This window comes from Carassius carassius, chromosome 28 (assembly GCF_963082965.1).
Source record: "Carassius carassius chromosome 28, fCarCar2.1, whole genome shotgun sequence".
NCBI classification, from domain to species: Eukaryota; Metazoa; Chordata; class Actinopteri; order Cypriniformes; family Cyprinidae; genus Carassius; species Carassius carassius.
The window spans coordinates 10,639,769-10,659,646 of NC_081782.1; the positions used below are offsets into that span (position 1 = coordinate 10,639,769).

A 19,878-nucleotide genomic window follows, 5' to 3' on the forward strand; every position below is an offset into this window, starting at 1 on the left:
AATCTAATTTAATGCCACTTAAGTAAATACAAATTGAACTGCTTACTAACTTAGACGGACATTAAAGGGTTAGTGAAGCTGCTCTAATAGAGGGGTAGCTCATCCTCCTGATAAGCTCAATACGGCCATCAGGATTCACTACCAGCCTAAACAATTAGGTTAAATTCATATTTAAGGTGGGGAATTAATGACATCAGAATGTCAGCAGGCCAGTTTAATGCCTCATGTTAAACACGCTCCATTAAAGGAGAGTGCGAGGCCATTCGTGCGCCAGCGCATCTATCCCCAGAGACAGACTCTGATCTTTCAGAGAGAAAAACAGAGGACGCTGAGCATTGTAGCTCTCGACAGTTCGAAGTTCGACCACTTCCCTGTTCAATTTACACTCCCCATAAGGGGGATTGCTCCTGGACAGCAGATCCAAACCCTGGTTCATTAAAGGTCCCATGACATGGATTATTTCCTTTTCTTTAAATGCTTTTTAATGTTTCCTTAGGTGTACTTATATTGTTAGTATGATTTTTACATTTAAAATTTAGAAATAAAAAGCATTTTTTATATCCTGATATAAGCCCTCTGGCTTGAATGCTCTGTTTGAAGGGGCGTGTCTGCTGTGAGACTCCGAGGAAACGACAACTGTTGTGATTGGCTGACATCTTTGCATTTGAAATGCGTATTACATGTGGACCCCTCTAAAATATATATATATATATATATATATATATATATATATATATATATATATATATATATATATATATACTACAGTTGTCGAGATTAACGAATCGTGGATTTGTTGATTTTAAATTATTTTATCTATCTTTTCCCATCACATGAATGGCTGCAGTGATGAGCAGCATTGAGTAGACAGAGTCTGTTTATCGCGTGAATGCAGTCATCTCGTCATTATTGCAACACGTTTTCTCTCACAAAATGCTTTCACCACAACTAACAGCAAACACATGAATACAGTAAGAGCTTTGTTGTGCAGCCTAACAGCGTCATTCAATGTAACGTCAGTTTAGGCAAGTGTGCAGATATACTCGCGATGTGTGAGAGCTCCGAAAAAAAGGGAGCGTTCTTTGATCGCTCTCTGTAGTTAAATAACAATTTAGATAACAGATTTGTTTCATGCTACTAAGAGAAACAACGTGAAGTTGATCGTTTAGTCACTGGCTTGATTCACTGATGCATAAACAGCATTAAACGATTTAGAAAGAAAGTTTGTGTGAACTTGAATGATTAACTACACATCAGAAATCACTGATCACAGATCAGGCATTAATAAACACTGTTACTCACTGTTTGTGCCGGTGCTGTCGAATCCATATCATAAAAGTCTGTTTGTAACGCCTGTGCTGACATTGCGACTGAATTATATGTAAATATTTGGGCGGGCAAAGCAGAGAAAGGGGAGGTAACATTTCTCTTTACAACAAAGAGGAGATTCCAGATCAGCCCGTTTGAGCTTCCATTTTTTCAAAGGCAGAGAAAGATAGTAAAATCTCGATTTACACCGATTAAAAATTTTAGAAACTTGGGGACCACATACATGCTAGGGGAAGTCATATTAATGTTAAAAAACCTCAGAAAGTGAAATTTTCATGTCATGGGACCTTTAAGTGACAAACTGAAGTCTGTATACCCGAATTGTATTGCCCTTAATATACCCAGCGGGACAGTGTGCATTCTTATGGAATGATATTGCGGACTTTATTCAAAAGGCATTGCAAATTGTATTTGCAATTGCGTTTTCAATTTGTGGACGCATAAAATGTGACATAATCCAAACGCAAATGCAAATCGTGCATTACCGTTTTCATTTTCGATTAAGTGAATGCACAGTGTCTGCCAAATTTAAAATGGAAATGCAAAGTCCGTTTGCAATTGTGTTTCCCATATCTTACGAGCTATGAGCCTGTCATATTTAAATAGCAATATTAATTACCACATTTGCCTTTTCACTCTCTCTGCACTGTGCATGTAAACTGCCAAAACTCAAATGGAATCGCAATACCTTTTGCATTTGAATTTCCAACGTCTACACAGAAACCTGTCAATCAAGTGACAGGGGTGGGGCAATTCCCTGTCTTGAATCTAGAGATCTGGAGCTGATTCAGTGTAGCTTGGTAGCTCAATGGTTAGTGACTGTCATCTCTTACGGCATACTGTCTTTTAGCGCGTGTTCGAAACCCGGGTCAACACAGACGTTCTTCATTTTTTTGTTTATCCTACTAACTTCAGCCGCCAAACGGGCGATCATACAGTGAGGAAAATTGCAGTAGTCAAGGCGAGCTGACATGTTATCAAGTACGCTGCTGTTTGCAAAATTACCGGACCTGCGTCCTTGCAGACATCACACTCCCGAGTCGAATGCACAAAGTCTGAACTACTGAGGATGCAAGTCCGAAATCAGCGGCTGAAGTTAGTAGGATAAACAAAAAAATAAAGAACGTCTGTGTTGACCCGGGTTTCGAACACGCGCTAAAAGACAGTATGCCGTGAGAAATGACAGTCACTAACCACTGAGCTACTAAGCTACACTGAATCAGCTCCAGATCTCTAGATTCAAGACAGGACTCTCGGCTGTACATCGTGCAGCTGCTGAATCAAGGAAATGTGACCGTGTTAACTTGTGGCCTGTGTTTACCTATTATGAAAATAAACAATAGCAGAACACTGACTACATTTTATGGTTCATGATGTTAAAGAACATTTCATAACGTCTCAGACAACTGTACATTTGTGGCTACTGTGGCTTAATTATAAACACTATCGTTAACTCATATTTACCCTAGTAAAAACATTGTACATTTTAGTACGATCGTCACTTCCCAATGCAAACACGCCCAATAAAATGGCCCCACCCCTGTCACTTGATTGACAGGTTTCTGTGTAGACGTTGGAAATTCAAATGCAAAAGGTATTGCAATTCCATTTGAGTTTTGGCAGTTTACATTCACAGTGCAGAGAGAGTGAAAAGGCAAATGTGGTAATTAATATTGCTATTTAAATATGACAGGCTCATAGCTCGTAAGATATGGGAAACACAATTGCAAACGGACTTTTCTTTTCCATTTTAAATTTGGCAGACACTGTGCGTTCACTTAATCGAAAATGAAAACGGTAATGCGCGATTTGCGTTTGGATTATGTCACATTTTATGCGTCCACAAATTGAAAACGCAATTGCAAATACAATTTGCAATTCCTTTTGAATAAAGTCTGCAATATCATTCCATACATTCTTGCCAACTGTTTATTCGCAACGTTCTGACGCTATCATGTGGCTGAGTCGTGAACAAGTTTGTGGTCTGTACTGCGCATGTGTGTGCACTTAGCACTTGGACAAAGTTTAAGTGTCTCATCACCTCTAAGGGAGCGATAACTCTCCAAAGTGAAGTTATACTGTGTTCTGTTAACATGTTTTGCAACATTTTTGGCAGAATTTTGTTTTGGAACATGTTCTGAGAATACAGTGAAAACTGAACATGAAAAGTGCTTGTGATTAGTGGGTGGTTGTGCACCACTGCAGCATCTCTTGTCCTTTTCACTGCTCTGCTTTCCTGCGGTCCAACCGGGTCGATTTTCCACACAGAACATCAGGAAACTATTTTCTAAACTCATCCCTTGTCGAACAGTGAACATCTGAGGGTTGGGAGCTAGCGAACAGGGTGGCTGTGGAGCAGAGAACACCATCGACATGACACCTGTGGAGTGGGTAAACAGCTTTAAGTTCCTCTGAGTTCACACCAAAGAGGATCTCACATGGTCCACACACACACTGATGCAGTGCTGAAGAAGGCACATAAACGCCTCTTCTTCCTGAGACTGCTGAGAAAGCATGTAATGAGCCCCAGCATCCTTAGAACGTTCTACACCTGCACTGTGGAGAGCTGCATCACTGCCTGTAGGGCTGCACGATTAATCGAATGCGATTAATTGCATTTGTCATGCACATTTAGTGAGTGTAGCTGGTTCTGTGATTAGCAGTAAATCTCCATCACCTGTTTTCAGGTGGAGCAGCATTTACTACACAGAGCTATAGTTCTGTCATTTTATCTTCATGGGACCGAGATGGTAAGTTGGAAGGCTTTTCTTTTTATAAAATTGTATGGGAAAACTGTTTTTAAATAATAATTTTTTTGTAATAATTTTACTCAAAATATGATTGGTGGTGAACACATTTAGAAATGACTAACTGTGAGTGTTTTGTCAGGCTTATGGTGTCCGTGAGGAGCAGAGATTGAGAGATGTAGCCTACAGAAGAGTTTAAAAGTTTCTTATTGCTGGTTTGATTTCGAGACTCAACTTGCTCATTAACAATGCAGGTAAATTTAGAAGAGTTTCATTATTTCAGATTTTATTTTTTTATTTTTAGATTCAGGTTTGCTTAGCATTCACACTGTCATTTTTAACTCTGAACCTAAAGATACAAAACAAATGGCATAATACTGTCAAAACATGATTGGGCAGCTTTTATGACATGTACTGTATCTTACAATCTTACCAAACATCTAAAACTGCTGCGTGATGGGTCAAATGCACTTGTTGTATGTGTCTACTTCCACCATTGCTGCAAGGAGATGATGGTTCCAAAGCCTACTGTATATCCAACTGTAATGGGAAACATGGCTCCTATCATGAGAAGAACCAGATTCGCTTGAGGATTCTGTCCTGTTTGCTTGTGACATCATGTTCTGTTTTTGGCTTGTTTTAGATGACTTGGTCCATACGTTGCATGCATCTATATTTTAGTTGAACTGCACCAGAGTTCTTTTGGAAGTATACTGAGACAAACCTGTTAATTGGGTTTTGGTCTGCTGCTTGTTTAGTACACACCAAGGTTCGGATTGCAGTGTTCACAATTATTTAAATTAACTGCACTAACAGAGAAATTTACTACCCTGCTGCATCGGCTGGGGTCTGTGGATTTCAACCTCCTTAACACATGTGGTCACCGGTCAATCGTCCTGGCACGCGTTCAGAGCCTACTGCTACAGCAAACTGTGTAATGTGCTCTTGACCCGTGAGTTAGCAAACTGACTGGAAGGGGCGAGTGTCACTTGCTATTGCCTGCATCCAGGTTAGTGGGGCATAATTTTTTTTGTCTGCTATTGTCACAAGTATTATTATTCCTTTCCCCCCTACATTTTCTTTATTGTCTCATCTTTATAAGTGTTATCGCAGCTGAGATTGGTCAACAAACACAAGTTTGTAGAACAGAAACCGAGAGACCACTAACGGATTTATGAGTGTGAGCTTCTGAAGTTCTTCATATATTGTCTCTCCTGGTGTTATAGATCGGCGTATACATAGCTGAGGTCACTTTTTTGTTTGGTATATAATGCATTAAAAAATGCTTCAACACAATATTTAAATTATGGTTGGACTGATATATTTCATTTCTGATTCTATCTATCTATCTATCTATCTATCTATCTATCTATCTATCTATCTATCTATCATTTTATTTCTCATATTTAATTTCTTTGATATACGTTTATTTAATGTTTCGTAACTTTCTTTAATCCTTTCTTTCATATATATCAATCTATATAGATCTATATCTCATTGGTACATTTCATCAATATTTCTATCCCTGCACTATATCTTTATGACAGTGCTATTGCTATGAACATGCATAAATGTTTTACATATATTTTTTTTATCACATTGCATCCACCATTTGGATATTTGTTTTAAAACACGTGACCAATTCAAATATCTTATGTATTTGAAAATGAAATTAAAGAAAGTAAAAATATCTGAGAACATCAATTTCTTTCATGTATTTGAGCTCTTTTTGCCTCGTCTGATAGGGTGTCGTATATTGTTTTGTTTCACTTGGTGGCAGTAGCGTGTCATATTTGGCAGCTTTCAACTCGGGGCGACACAACCTGAAGAGTCTGCAGAGACCTCTGTCAAGACAAAGAGTATAGAAGCCCAAGAGGCGAAACTCAATAGAACGCTCCATAGCAACAGTTGCCCCCATGACGTGACGGCGCGGCCGCCATTATGGACTGAAAACTGAAGGAAAACGACGAGAAATAATGGGAGTCAATGGCACTGAAAAACTTAACATAACAAAAACTTAACAGAACTTAATTTTTTCTGTCCGTCATATCTAAATATGAAAACAATTTAAAATACATTAATGAGGATGACCGACGTTAAATGACAGAAAATATACGTCTATGTGTTGGTTATGCATGGCCTAATTACCCTTAGGAAAATAGTATTTTGGGACAAAAAATATTACTATGGAAGTACTATAAGACTACTATAGAAATACTATAGCGGCTCTAGGATAATATAGAGGTATTACAGAACATAACATACTTCTGTGATGTTCTGTAATACCTCTATAATATTTTAAAGCTGCTATAGTATTTCTATATATAGAAGTATGACAGTAGTCTTATCATACTTCTGTAGTATGTCCCAGATTACTATAGGCCTAGTATTCTTATAAGATTACTATAATATTTTGATTCCTATATAATATAAGATTCCTATAGCACTTTTTTGTAAGGGTATGTCCCCCACCGAATCGGCTTCATTAGCCTACCACTTACGGTTTGCAAAGATACAATTATAAAATTATTGCAAACCTTTAATCTATCAATATTTATGTTCTATTATGCATTTTCCTTGTTATATGAATAACAGAAATTCATGAAATAATATATATAGGCAGACACACAGTAATAAGATTTATTCAAATGATTATTTTGACATTAGTGAACATCACCATCACCATATATATGATTTGGAAAAATAAATAAATAAAATTATAAATGAGCATTTCTAAAGACAGTTCACCTTTAACAAGAATATCACAAAAATATTAACAACTTGTTTTTCAACATCTTCAGTGACAGTGCACACAGTGAACGTTTCAATGGCAAGAACAAAAACAATCTGAATGTCCTATTACAGACGGAAAGGTACAAAAAAAAAGATGTGCAATCTAGCAAGTGCACACATGAACTATAAACAGTACTAAAATGGAAGTGGTGCCATAAGATCTCAGTAATTAATCAGGCGCCACCATCTATTGTGTGTGCATTTGTATATGAGAAGTTTGTTCGTATTTTTTTTCTTTTTGTGAGAGAAGAGGCATTGACATAGAATGGAAGCATTAGTCAAAAAGGTGTATAATATAGCAAATGCACACATGAACAAAAAATAACTCTGACCATCTTTCGGAAACTAGTGTACTACTAGCCAGCTACTTGCTAGCCAGCTACTAGCCAGTTCAAGTTTTGTATAGATTTCTAAAAACGAACAGCAAAACCTCTACACTCAAACTGGCGCTAACGATTTCAGCAGCTTTCAGTCCATAATGGCGACCGCGCCACCACAGCGCCATCTACAGACTGTTACCCATAACACAACAGAGTTTCGCCTCTTGGACTTCTATACTCTTTGGTCAAGATGGCTGCATCCGAAAACTGAAAAATGCTGACTTCGGAGGTCACATTCCAAGGTAGGAAGGCATCAAGGCACGTCCGAAATCAATGTCAGCTTCATTTCCTGTCTCCTGAGATGCCTTCATCTGGCCGATTTTTGAAGGCAGCATAGATGTATCCTTCGCTCCCTTCGATATCCCACAATCCTGTGCGTTCCATTCTGTGAGAGTTAAGCCAAAAAATAAAGATGGCATCTGAAAGTTGCTGTCGGTGGTCAGTTTGTGTTTAAATGTATGTTTCTGAACAACCTTTTCCACTTTTTATGAAATTTCTAGTGAGAAATTAATATAGCAGTAATGAAATATCCACTCAGTTATCACCAAAGCTCTCTATGTTTTGCTGTAGATCATTAAACCATTACTCCGCCTCAGAAGCCTGTCCGAAATCCGTTTCATGAGGTGCCTTCGGGCAAAAACGCTGCCTGCAAAGTCATTGCCTGATTAGACAGCAAGGCAGCAAGTCACCTGCCTAAGTTTTCGAATGCAGCCGATGACAATCATTAGAATAAAGTAGGTTAGATTACACTGAGAATTGCAGAAGTAATTCCATATAATATTAGAGTTTGCTTTTCCACTGAATGAAAAAGGGCATTAGGGGCTACAGCCATTTAGTGTGATGGGATAACCAAAACGAGGACTTGTTATATAGACCCTTACCAAAGTCCTTTCAGGCAAGTCGTGCTGCTCGGCCGCCATCTTGGCAACGCCTCCGGACAGCTATTTCAGAATAACAAGACCAGCTCCTATCTAAATGAATGGGCAGAGAGTCAGAACTGCAGTTTCACTGGTCACCGGGACATAAAAACAACAGTGAAATATGATAAAAATCCCTGAAGAATTTTGATGACTTTGCCCCAAAATAAGGTTTAAACGCCTTTTCCCCCACAGGTTATACCTTTACTATGCATGCGCAAGGGTTCCAACTGTGCGCATACGTCAGTGGAACCAGACGATAGGCTTAAATGTTTCCCGGCTTGACTGTTAAAAGCAGATGATTGGCTTTCCAGCGGGAGGGGCGGGACATGTGCACACAACCGCCATCTTTGCCGTTACGGGTTTTCCTTATATAGTTGTATTATTGAGGATTGAGGAAGTGGCATGTCTCTTATAAACTGTCTCTGCCCTTACCCATATCTATGCATCTTCAACAGACCCCCGTTGCTAATAGATCCTTTACCTCAAACTGGGATCGTCACATTTTTGACTTTGTGTAGACCTAGCATCCTGTTTATATATGCTAATATATTATATATTCTCTGCCTTGAGAGTCTGTACACTGTCCAGGTGGATGAATCTGGTTTTATCCAAAACATTGTTCTCAGTCTCTTCTATGCACTATTGTTTTCTAGTCTGAAAGTTTCATATTCAGTGACCGTCACTCATGCTATTTTTATGAAATGCATTGTGTTGTCATGTCACTGATCATGCCAATCATATTTCGGCCTCCTCCTTGTGTTGGTTCTCATGCACGGTAAGAGTTGAACTCCGCCGTCCCCTTCGATTCGTTTTGTAGAAGCAAAACACTTTGATGAGTGACGACAGGTGTTTACTTTGGACACACTCCCGAGCTCTTTGGCACAGTACTTAACGACTGGATTAGTGCATCAATTAGCAATCACTGCATGGGAGGAGCCTGATTGATCGAGACTGCAGCTGCTGTTAAGGCTGGGCGTAGGGCATGCTGGGGCATGCGAGTGTAGGAAGCAGCTGTGTGTGTGTGTGTGTGAGAGAGAGACAGACTGTAGTGGCCAGCTGCTTGAGAATTAGTTCAAAGGACTAATTTCACTCCATGATAGCAGGAAAAAAACACCACAGAATTTGTTGACCTTGTAAGGATATCACATGCATGATGCATACCTGGAACTGTCACGTGATTGTGATTTGATAAAGCCAAAGTGTCTTTTTAAAATATTTAAAACAATCTATAGATTGTAATAATAATATATATATATATATATATATATATATATATATATATACATGTTTGTTAGTTATTTTTGCTTATACTTTTTTCTATGAATAGTAGATATAATGTATTGCATTATAGTGGAAACTATTATTAAATTAGATTTAATTGCCATCATAATAAAATATTATATGATAGCATAGAATTGATTAAGACCAACTATATTATGTGTTATGTCCCTTAAATAAAATATAATACTTTTGAAATAGTTAAAATAGTTGTCTCATATAGATGTCAATATATTATATAGAGACATGATGCACTATTATAATAACAGTTCTCTTAATGCAGTATTGTCTTGTCTGTATTATATATTACAATACAGGATATAATGCAAAGTATTATATTTAGAACTATTATTAAGTTATTATTAACTAGTTATTTAATTTTCATAATATAATAGAACATATGATGTAATCACTATAATTAGATATCACAGTAAAGTAGCTCAGTATTTTATGTTCTAAAACGTTTAATTTAATGAATAATGTAAAATGTTTAATTTAATTATTAAAAAGTGTAATGTAAGTGATATAAAAGAACACTGATTTCAAACAAAATTTGCCATTCTTTATATTTTTTATTGGTAAACGTGGTAGTTGCGTTTAGGAAACACCTCTAGATAAAGAGGCTGTTTTTACAATTTTATGTGGTGCTACTGGTGCAAAATGAAACACTACAGTTTCTATTTCTATCTCATGTTAACTCTGAAAAAAATCACATCATAAATCAACAATGAATGAAGAAAAAATATACATATCTTAAAATGACACTTTTCAGGGATACAGACCAAAAAACTCATCCTGCACTACACAGGCTTTCGTCCAATCAGATACTAGTATGTTAATGTCCTGCCTCTAATATTGATTAATGGCAAGTAGCCATTTCCATTGAAGATGACTGTGAAGTAACTTAAACCAACTGGTTATTTAAAAAGTCAAGAACTCTGTATGTTTCCCACTATTAGGGAATGTCAAGCAGATTCATGAGGTTTTTAATTCATATATTTAATAACACATCTCTAATTGGCTGTGGGCAGTGCGATTATTTTACTGGCTCAGTGTGTACAGTGTCTGGTTTTCAGTGCGGTGGGTAGCAGGTGGTCAGGGGAAAATCTCAGTCTGAGGGGAGGGAGAACAGCAAAGTGATGCTGGGTCTCACTTTAGAGTAACACGTGAGGTGTGAGGAAGAGAAGGGGGTTCAGTCATGAGACAGGGTGACAACATTTTGGAGCGTCATTCAAATACAGGCTGCTTGTGTCACAAGCAAAACCTTCCTATTTTTCCATCTCACCCGCCCCGTGCGGAAATGCCATCTGAAGGCGGTAAATAGAAGCATCCTTTGGGTCATGTTATTTCCACAGGTGCAATTAACACTCCCATCTGCTAATCTGTGATTAACGATGTTTACAAATATGCTGCACATGCCGAAGAGTGTCAGAATAGCAGCTCACACCTTCCTCTTACTCCATCCCTCTCTCATCTGTCTTCTTCCCTGCTATTGTGTGCTGGATTAGTAATAAGGGTTTGGGTGGGAGGTGGCAGAAGGAAACCAGTCCCCTAAAGCAGTAGACATCACAACAAGGCAAAACAATAAATAAATACAAATAAATAAAATATATTAAAAAATCTGTTAATTTAATCAATAGGGTCCAGAAGATTGAGATCACTATTGACTATGCTTCTATTTTTTTAATTATAAATTATACAATGTTAGTGAAAATTTAATGTTAGTGGAAAAACAAAACAAAACAAAAAACCCTCGAAGCTCAAAATGTTTTTGTATTCAATTTATCTTTTTTTTTTTTTGCATGTGTGTGTCTGTGTGTTTTTTTATATACAGTTAAATATATTTTGTTGTTTTTTTTATATACAGTTAGCTCCATATATATTTGGACACTCACAATTTTTTAAATTTTGGCTCTCTATGCCACCAAAATATAGAATTAAAATGAAACAATCAAGATGAAATTGAAGTCCAGACTTTAAGCTGATATATAAATAAATAAATATAATCATAAAGTGTTCATTTTTAATATTTTGTTGAGAATCCTTTGCAGGCAATGACTCCCTTAAATCTGGAAGTCATGGACATTACCAGAGACTGGGTTTTCTTCCTTTGTAATGCTTTGCCAGACCTTTACTGCAGCTGACTGCAGTTGTTGTTTGTTCGTGGGTCTTTCTGCCTTTTAGTTTTTTCTTCAGCAAGCGAAATGCATGCTCATTTGGGTTGAAATCAGGAGATTTAATTGGCCATTGCAGAATATTCCACTTTTTTACCTTTAAAAACTACTGTGTTGCTTTTGTTGTATGTTTTGGGTCATAGTCTATTTGTACTATGAAGTGCCGTCCCCTTAATCAACTTGCTGGTTTTGGCTGAATCTGGGCAGACAGTATATCCCTGTACACGTCAGAATTCTTCCGGCTGCTTCTGTCCTCTGTCACATCATCACTAAACACCAGTAACCCAGTACCACTGGAAGCCATGCATGCTCATCCCCTGCACCATTTTACACAGATGATGTTGTATGCTATCATGAGCTGTTCCAAGCCTTCACAATACCTTTTTCTTCTCATCATTCTGGTACAGGTTGATCTTAATTTCAACCATTAAAAGTCTATTCTGGCCTTGTTTGCACTATATGGTGAATCCTTTGTATTTGCTTTTGTGAAGTCTTCTCTAGATTGTAGACTTTGACAGTGATACGCCCTCCACATGGAGAGTGTTCTTCGTGTGGCTGGATGTTGTGAAAGGGTTTTTCTTTACCATGGAGAGGATCCTACGATCATCCACCACTTTTGTCCTCCTTGGACATCCAGGCCTTTTAATGTTGCTGAGCTCACCAGTACATTGTTTTTTTTTTTTTTTAGAATGTACTAAACTGTTGATTTGGCCATTTTTCCTGCTGTGTCTCTGATGGATTTGTTGTTTTTGAAGCCTGACAATTGTCTTTTTCACCTGCATTGGGAGCTCCTTTGACTGCGTTATGTGCATTCAGAGCAGCAGCTTCCAAATGCAAATGGAACACTTAGAATCAACTCCAGACCTTTTACCTGCTTAATTGATGTAGAAATAATGAAAGAATAGCCCACATCTGTCCATGAAATGGCTTTTTGAGTCAGCTGTCCAATTATTTCTGGTTCCTTGAAAAATGTGGTGGTACAAATGTAACATCTGTAATCCCTTAACCTTTCCTCAAATTTCTGATGAGGGTACCCTCAAATTAAAGCTCAGAGTGTGCACTATAAGCCCATATTCATTATAACCGTAACTTGAATATGTTTTGGACAACAGATAAAATAATAAAGTGTGCCTGTGTCTACATATATGGACCTAACTGTATGCAATTATAGATTTAGACATGTCAATGTTTATTCCCTGATCTATATTATTTAATTCTATTTTGGATGCATTATTGCTGGATAGTAAACAAATCTTTTTCTTGTTTTCAACAATAGATTAATTTCAAACCTCTTAACTTAAGAGACTTTATACAGAAAATATTAAATCTCTTTTTTATGTAAATATCTATATTCTACTTTAATATTAAAGTATACATATAATACATTTTTTCAATGTTTACCATTTGAAATCATTATAAACACCAGTATAATGTATGCATACTGAATTGTGCAATTTCACACTTGGGATTTGTACAAGATTGAGGTTGATCTATTTTCCCATTTGTACCTTTACATTGCACAAGCATCACAGAAGGTGCTTTAAATATTTTTGCAGAACCAAAGCCTCTAACCTAAAACTATTCTTTTGCTGTCTTGTAAGCACTGGTATTTCCTTCAGGACATTGCAAATATAGTTATGAATATATACTCCCCTTTAAAGTTTGTTGTATGCATTTTATAGCCATTTTTAGGATTTATTTGACCCTTTTGCTTGTTCAATAAAGGCTGTGTGATGTGAGTTCTGTATATATAGTGTTGAAAACTTTCCCCCGATGTGCTGGTTTAAATGAGCTTGTTGCTCTTTGACTGTGCCTGGAGACAGGAGTGCGTTAAAAAATAGACAAGCATGTTATTGCTGGTTTTGTAAAAGCTTCATAAACATACATTCATTTACACCATTTAGGTAAATGAGCCCAGTTCCTTGTTTTAGCAATTTGCTGTAATCTAATGAAGAAATGTAGCTTGCTGTGCACAGCTCTGAAAGCATGCTGCTGGGTAAGTCAGCTTTATAAACGCTATCAATTAGGCTGATGCTACAATGCTCCACAATTGTTTTACTAATTGCCAATTAGCTACCTTGGAATAAAGTGGCATTTTTTTCTTTTATTTGAGAGATTTACTAAGCAATCACTCATTTTCAAACGAGTACAGGATATTTGCAGAAAAACATTAACGCTGTCCCAAAGGAGGAATGTGATATCTTGTGGTGTTTTCAACACAGAGCGAAGATAGCTATGCAGCGTCAATCCATCTCATGTGTTTTTATTTGTATGGAGAGAGGTTATGACAGTCATTTTTTTAAGACCTGTCTTCTAAAAAAGCCTCACTGGTGCAACAGTCATGCTCCGTGTTTTCTGAAGTGTGTTTTACAGTGGAGAGGTGAGACTCTGAATGGATAACAGCTTCTCTGTTGCTGCTTTTGTTGTGATGCATCACATGAACAACCGTTACATTTTTCTTGTCAAATGCCCAGTCAAGTGTGGATCGCCCGGTTACTCAAAGACAATGAAAGAATTACAATTATGCGCAAACAATTTCGGTTGGGGACCTCGGCGAAAACGTTAACATTGCTGTGAAGGTAAACAAGAAGTTCTTATAGACAGTTCAAGGCTTCCTCTTTGTCTGAACCCACTCGAAAATTGATAGAGAAATTTAGAGGAAGCATGATTATTGATTGGATGCTAATTGGACTCCTGAGAAAATAAACAGGGTTCTTTTGCAGGCCTCTCAAGGAAGGCTGGATCAAACATACCCATCAGCTGCACTATTAGCATCCTATTCTTTGTGAAAGAGTAAGCAATGTTTAGGACTTATTTTAGAGCATTTTAGAAGGAAAGTTCACCCCAAAATGAAAATTGTTATTGTTCACTCACCCTCATGTTGTTCTTAACCTGTGTTGATGTATTTTTCCACTATTCTGTGGAGCACAAAAAAGAACACATTACCAACAAAAAATTGTCCCAGTGTTTTTGTCTATACAGTAAAAGACAATGGGATTCAACCAACGGTATTTTTTTTCTTTTTTTCTTCCACATTAGAAAAACAAAGTCATACAGGTTTGGAATAATGTCAGGGTGAGTAAGTGAGGACAGACCTTTTTCATTTTTATAATTTATGTGAATTCCTTTATGTGCCGCTAACAAGAGAGTGTTTTAAAAAGAAGAATTATTAATTTATTTAAGGAGAAATTAATACTTTTATTTAGCATGGATACATTAAATTGATCAAAAGTCACACTAAAAACATTTATAATCTTACAAAATATTTTTTCGTTCAAATAAGCGCGGTTCTTTTGAATTATTTATCAGTTTTTATTATTTATAAATTTCAATTATTTATCTGTTTTCAACTTTGATAATAATAATGTTTCTTTAATACCAGATCAGCATATTATAATGATTTCTGAAGCATTATGAGACACTGAAGACAAATTCAGTTTTTTTTCCATCACAAGCATAAACTAAATTTTAAATTATATTGAAACTGAAAACAGTCGTTTTAAATTGTAATAATATTTAACAAATTTACTGTATTTTTAAGCATATAAATGCAGCCTTGTTAAGCATAAGAGACTTCTTTTTAAAATATTCCAAACATTTTACTGCCCCCAAACTTTTTGTAAGGTAGCATACATTTTTTTTTCTTTCTGTTTTTGATTGCTCTGCGAGCACACAATATTTAAACGGTCGAATATTATGATGGCTCGTTTGCTAGGGGACTGGTGCTTTGACAGCGGTGCCTTTGAGCCATTTTCTCAGGGGGGCTAAATCTGTTAATTAATGAGCATGGTGAACTAACTCCTCTTGGCTTTGGTGACGACGGGACCATGCCAAGGCAACAAACACAAACAGATGTGCGAGGCAATGGGATGGAAAACTAAATCCACATCATCTCGCAACGACGTGCTGCAAGTTATGTTGCTCATACTTCTCTAGGTCTTTTTTTTGTTGTTGTTTTTTTTGTTAGTCAAGTCTAATTGCTGCAGCTGCTGTGGTGTCAGTCTCTGGGTCAGTGTGTCTTGGCAGGTCCACGTAGCCAAGAGGCCTTTATATTTATGGGTGGAAATGTGAACTGGGAGGACTACTTTTGATCGCTAGCAATTTATCTAATAAGGTGGAAAATCCTTAACCACATGTGGCCGAGGGTTTGGGGAGCGTGACGTAGAGGGGGCGGCGCAGATATGCCGCATGGGGAGCTAGTGAATCGAGAGTGGAGCTCAGGTAGGGTTTTAATTATGGTTCCCTGCTTCCCCAGACTCTTCCCAGATGCACAGGCCTCACAGCTGGGACTCTGTCGGTCTCCAACCCCCCTACCTGATGCTATTGAACCAGTGCTTTTACTACAGTATCCCAAGCTCAATGGTGATCAGGTGGGGTGTGCTGATTGGATTCATGGGGTCTCATTGATCTCCACTCGTTGACGCACATACATTTTTGCGCTCATTATTGTAGGAAGGATCGATTGTCCATGCTTGCAGTGGCAAAGTAAACTCATGTGACGTCCAGACATCTTGGAACTCGGAAAACTTCCTACTTTAAAATAACCAACGGAACTGAGCAGATGCAACAATTCTGACTTTTTTTTTTTTTTTGGTGATCAACATTTTTATTCAGATTTAATTTCACTTTCAGAAACAAATCACAGTTCACTGTTCAAAATAACTATGTACAAACAGATGCCATAAAACTGTCCGCTTGTACAGAGAAATAGGAAGAAAAATAAAAGTGATAAATGTCAGAAAAGCATAGTAGGGATGTCCACTTTTCAGCCTAGCATCTAGCAACAAATCAGCAACATTTGTCCAACTCCGAATAGTGTTGATCAATCCTGACTTTTGTTAAATATGCCATTTCATGTCCAAGATGGACAACTACTGTGCTCAGGCCATACAAATAATATATAACACATATATTAAATATATAATATTGTTCAAATGTATACTAAAGTATTGGGCAAGAGCAATGCAAGAACACTGAACATTAAAAAAAAAAATTCAAAATATATTACTCTCAATGTTAGTTTGTACATACAAGTTGTAAAAAGTAATTATTTTAAAATGAAAGGAACATCTAGATTAAAAAAGTAAACAAATTTAACCATAATTATTGAAAGTATTACCAAAATTATTTATAAAATTATTTTAATGCAATTTTGCAGATTTTTAGTACTCAATTTTTCAATTTAATTATCATGTAATTAAAATTTATAACAATGAAGTATTTTTATAAATTATTTCTAGATTCATGTTTAAAAATAGTTTCAAGATATTTAAACTAATGTTAATGTAACTTTTTTGCAAAGTGTTGACAAGAAGTATGACATTTTTAATTTATTTATATATATTAAAGAAAACAATTTAATTTTGTTTATAAGTTTATAAAATTATTATTATAAAACTAATACATGTAATTCTAATAATTTATAACAATCTGCATTAGTATATTTGGAAAGTAATTTTAATCTAGATATTTTTTAAACCTTGTTTAATGAACCATATTGCAAAGTGTTACCAAAATTAATCCAATTTATTATTATTTATTTCTCAATTGATTAAAAAAGCAATACAATTTTCTGTTGTCACTAACTCTATTCTAATTATACTTAATAATAATCATAATTTAAATGTTAATTCATTATTTAATAATGAGTATTAAGCTTGACACCATCTTGTTTGATTTACATTTGACTGAACATATGATTGGCTGCAAGGCTTTGAGGTTGGCGGTAGGGAATTTCAGCTTGACTGTTTCAGTTGATTTAGTCTGGAGCACAGCATTATTTAGTCATCAGTTCCAACAATGGATGACAGAGATCAACAAGTGCAGGGAGACAGAGGCCCACTGCCCTCTTGGAAAGCTTCTGTGGAGCAGGCAGCAGACGGGACATAGTCATCAATATCGGCCGCTGGCAATTGATCGGCTGTATTGATCAGGATGGGCAGTGGGGCCAGTGGAAGGAAAGGCCTGCTGGATCTCATCGGATCAATTGTTTAGGGTCACTGACAAATTCAATTGCATATCAGGGAGCGATCATGGAAACAAACGGCTGCTGTCGATGCAAGGCTGTACCCTGTGGTAGCTGTCACTCAGTATTACTCCCGGTTTGGGAGAGCGTCAGGCACTGTTTTTGCACACACACATGTCAGTTAGGTTACTGGGGCACTGGAGGGCAAACTTGTGCCCCTGACTGCCCACTGTGTCCTGTCTGTGGTCAACAAACTTTCAAATTCTCTGCACTATACTCCTTTCCTTCATAGTCTGAATTAAAGCTGTATTGCCTTGAACAGCTTCCTAAAACCACAAACCTGCCCTTTTGTGACATTTGCTGAGTGTGTTCAAGTTGGCTGCTACCATTGGCAGATAATGTCGTTCATATATTGCCCACAAGTAAAGGGTTCTTTGATTTTGTGCTTTCTTGTCAGTTTGTTGTCTTGGATCTTTTTTTCATTGCATTCTAGCATATTTTTTGTGAATTCATTCATTCATTCATTTATTTATTTTGTATTGCATTGTAGCAGTGGACTTAGTTAGGGCTGAGTGTTGGAAGAGTGTCAAACAATAATTATTTTATCATTTTAAAAAACAATTTATATCAATGTATTTTGCTTTGTATTTGTTTATTCTGTATTATTATTATTATTATTATTATTATTATTATTATTATCCTTATTATTATCCTTTCATTAATACTATTACTACTACTACTACTGATACTGCTCTGGCAAATTTTTCGGGTTAACAAGAAAAAAATTACCTGCCATAAATATGATTTTGTGACATTCTTATTTTTATATTATATTTTTTATAGAACTTAGTCTTTATTTTTTATTTAAAGATGCCTAATAAAATGTAGGGCATAAAAAATATGAAATTAATAAGCAATGCTTATTGCTAGTATATATTTATGACTTTTTGTTATAACATTGTCAGTTTTTTGTCTACAGTTCAATTTATATTTAAATTAAAATATTGCAAAAAAATAATAATAATGTAAGACACAACTACAAGAAGTGCAGGCAGTGTATTTTTTTTTTTATTATTATTTTTTTTTACTTGTTAAAGCCATTTTTTCCTCTTATTTTGCTTTTGGTGAATGTTATTTTGCACTCCTGCATATATTGCAAAAAAAAAAAAAAAAATTCTGTCATATTCAACATTGAAATACCTCAAAAGCTGAAAGCAATTCATTCAGTGCTCTGTTTACTCTATATAACCGGAGTGAAGATTCTTCATGGTCATGTGACCTGCTGTTAAGGCTGACTGCTTCTTCTGTTCAGGGTGTCAGACAACTCCTAACTGGCTTGCGGTGTCTTCAATCGAAAGAGTGGCCCGGGGCTCTTCGTTAACTAATTACGGAAAACAGGAGCACCCTCCCTCATCCCCCTTCTCCTAAGCAAGTTTATTTTAAGGAGGGTGTCTTTTGAAAAGGTTTGCACCTTGTCAACAAGCTCGTATTTAATTAGTGTTGATTGTTGTTAGCGTGTTCAATAGTTATTAATTAGAGCTGGGAGGGGCCCTCCACTTGATTGCATGCCCGGAGCAGTGACATCTTGTGCTGTTTCACACTCAGTCATGACATGGTGTAGAAATGAGAGACGAAAAAAGAGAGGGAAAGCGAAAGATGAGAGGACAGAATGGTTACTTCCAAGAATGTGGAAACACATAAACTTAAATGTAAATTTGGATGCTTTAAACATGTGCATTGGTGGTCGCATTAGTAATTAAGGGCAGTCAAGGGCAGATGGAAAACACCCTAAAGACGCTTTGTTGTAGTAATAACAAGTATAATAAAGTCTATTAATTGAATGAATTAAGCAAAATGAAGTTTCGCTAAAGCGTAACAAAAACTTTTGCATAGAATTATTTATATATATATATATATATATATAAGATATTGGCACTCTAATACTGGAAGTCTCTGCAGGTTTCTACCTTTTTTTCCACACAGCGTATTAGATCCCAGTTGAGTTCTCAACAAGATGCATTGAAAGCTGCTGCTTAAATGCAGAAATGTTGCATAGACCTGGAGACGTTTGGATGAGGTCTGGTAGAAAATTATTTCTATATGTATGCATATTTCACTATATACACGACAGAGATGGACTAAAATATATCATTTTTTGTCTTTGTGCACCAGGAATTGTCTTGAGGTTCATTCTAAACTTCTGCTGTGGGGTGCATTTCCCGCTGTTCAGCTGAGCATATACCCTCATTCGAAGTCGGCGCGAGCAGCTCTGCCTATTAAAATGTAAATTCC

At 36.5% G+C, this 19,878-nt stretch overlaps 1 long non-coding RNA gene across 3 annotated transcripts in view; it reads left to right on the forward strand.

Annotated features, from left to right (window-relative positions):
• The first annotated feature begins 3,873 nt into the window (after positions 1–3,873).
• LOC132107929 (uncharacterized) overlaps positions 3,874–19,878 on the forward strand; it is a 218,865-nt gene continuing 202,860 nt past the window's right edge. For all 3 annotated transcript variants that reach the window (XR_009424384.1, XR_009424385.1, XR_009424386.1), the window contains exons 1-2: positions 3,874–4,079; positions 4,219–4,330. This is a non-coding gene — a long non-coding RNA (uncharacterized LOC132107929). The remainder of the gene's footprint in view (positions 4,080–4,218; positions 4,331–19,878) is intronic.